The following is a 2,651-nucleotide window of genomic DNA, read 5'->3' as shown; positions in this document are numbered from 1 at the left end:
AAAACCAATCCCACCAGCTGTTCAGGTGTAGTGTCTATTGAGACTTTAGCCTTGTCCATTGCCAACAAGACAGCTTGTCTATGAACACGTGAAGCCATAAGCAGTCCCCAGATGGAGATGTCTACTTGTATCTTTTTCAACTGCTTCAGCACGGCCTCTTCTTTAAGTAGCTTCTCTTTCTGCTTCTCCAACTCCTTGTCTTTCTCGAACGCCTCTGGTTGATCAAGGTGCGGGGGCTTGAAATACCGCCCACTCCTAGTCATATGGTCAACTTCACCAATATATCGGGTATCATCCGGTTGATTGCTCCCCCAGTCCTCATCGGTGTGGGCGAGACATAGATCATCGTCTTCACACCGCATTCCATCGGTAGCCGACAGACACCTGTCCAGCTCCGTTACAACTGTCCTTCTACCCACAGCACCTTCTATCCATGCGCTTGCAGCACGCTCTGTTCTTGTGCACATAGCACATTCAGTCCCCATAGGGGCTTTGGCCTTTCTGGCTCTCTCAGAATCTTCGATCCCTTCCTGTTCAAACTGCTTCAGTGCAGCCTGCTGTTCAACATCTCCTGTACTCAAAATACCCAAATCCTGAGCGAAATTCTTGGCATCGGCGCTCTCCGGCGATGCATTCAGATTTCTGGCCCTTCCGGCCACAACTGATGTCCTTGTCCCTGACAGGCCCTGTTCTAGCTGCGATTCTTCAACAATATTTGGTTGGTCATCAAGCCACCATGTAACCTCTGCTGACCCATCAAAATCAAACCAATTGACTGTCATGTCTCCTGGATCTTGTTCGTTGAAAAACTGAAGGTTAGCAATGCCCTCTTCCAGATCCGCTAAGTCATCTATCCTCTGATCAAGTCTATCTTCCCGTACTACGCAAATCTCTGCCCCCATCGGCAAATCCACATTCGGCCTAACCTGGCCCACTGACGTAATGTAGCCACCCGGATTGTATACCTCCTCAGCGAAGCTCCCAAATTCCTCAGACCCTGAAGCATTAGTCCTACTTTCCTCCGAAGTCATCCCTGTTCTATGTTCGATAGTCACCATTATTGGTTCAGGTTGGGTTCGGGAGATGTCCAACATGCACAAGTCAATGCTATCAGGAATGAACACCTCTGGCTTGGGTAGGTGAGACGGGGTGATGTATATGCTAGGGTTGTATGACACAACCCCAGTTTGGATTGAGTTGATACGTTTGGGAGGTGGAGCTTGGTTGTGTGGTGGGAGAGGGTTGGTTGTGACATTCGGTTTCTCCGGAGGCACAATCACCCTGTTGTCAATGAGATCTTGAATCTCGTGACGCAATCTATAGCACTGGTCGGTGTCATGACCATGCTGTTGGTGAAACACGCTGTATTTAGCTGGGTTATGGGAGGAGGGAAGTTTTTCTGGCAACGGTCGTGGCTCTAGGGGCTTCAAGTGCCCTTTCCTGATCAAAACCCCCAAAGCCTTGGACAAAGACATGTATAGTGGGGTGATGGTTCTTTGGCCTCGAGGTGGGTATTTGGTTGTTTGTGAGTTACTTTCGGACGCGTCGGTGAATGGTGTAGCTGCGAGGGTTCTTGGGGTGGTGGTGGTGACCATGTTCACAACTGAAGCTCTGGCAGCTGCAGCACTGCTTGTGCCTGCATTCGTACTGCGGTTGAAAGTCTTCCTGTTCTGCTCTCTGTCATTGTCAATCAGACCTTGTTTCAAGGCGTCCTCGATCTGCACCTCAATCTCACGTAGATTTCCAAAAGTGGAGAGAGGGAGGACGATCATCTTTTGCATGAGCTTGGGCCGGAGGTTGCGCACAACCATCCGTATTTGATCTTTGTCAGCTAGCCTATTGGTCATCATCGAGGCCTTGGCCCTCCAGCGGGTCACAAAATCGGAGAAACTCTCCTTCGGCTATTGTCTAGTCATCCCGAGATCACGAGCTATGATCTCGAACTGTGTATTGTAAGAGTATTGAGCCACGAAGGCCTCGGTCATCTCCTCCCAGTTCCTCTTAACGGAATCTTCCAATTTCGCATACCAAATGGCCGCTACACCCGACAGGGTCCGGCTGAAGAAAGAAAGCTTTTGGAATCTGGTGAGGCCCATCACCCTTAAGATGTATGAAAACAGCCGTAGGTGCACCATGGGATCCCCAGACCCATTGAAACGGCCTATGTGTGGCATTTTAAATCGGTTCGGCAGAGTCACGGCTGAGTCGGTGTACCCATCCTCAATATCCAAATGGACTTCACACCCTGAGATTTCTTGAACAACTTTTCAAGCTTGCTCACTTTTAGCGCCGTGGGGTCCACCTCGAACTCAAAGGGAGAATCCGGCAGGTTGGTCTGTGCTTTGGGTGGTTGGGGTAGGATCGGGGGTGGAGCCGGTCCTGTTGGAGCGTCCGTATCATCCTGGACCTGTATTGTCTCCCCAGGTATGGGAACTCTTGGTGGGGGAGGAACCTAGTGTGAAGTAGATGCACCGGCTTGTTGTTATAGCCTGGTAATTAACTCTTCCTGTTGGGCCATGACTTCGGCTTGTTGTTTGGCAAATTCTGCTTGACGGACAGCGTCCTGCTGCATGGTTTTCATACTTTCTTGGAGCTGACGCATCATCTCTTCCATGCCTTCCATACTGCCCTAATCTAATTGAACCATCGGT

This window comes from Camellia sinensis, chromosome 1, assembly GCF_055761805.1.
Source record: "Camellia sinensis isolate YWXY chromosome 1, ASM5576180v1, whole genome shotgun sequence".
Classification (NCBI taxonomy): Eukaryota; Viridiplantae; Streptophyta; class Magnoliopsida; order Ericales; family Theaceae; genus Camellia; species Camellia sinensis.
Note: the sequence above shows the minus strand (reverse complement) of the source record.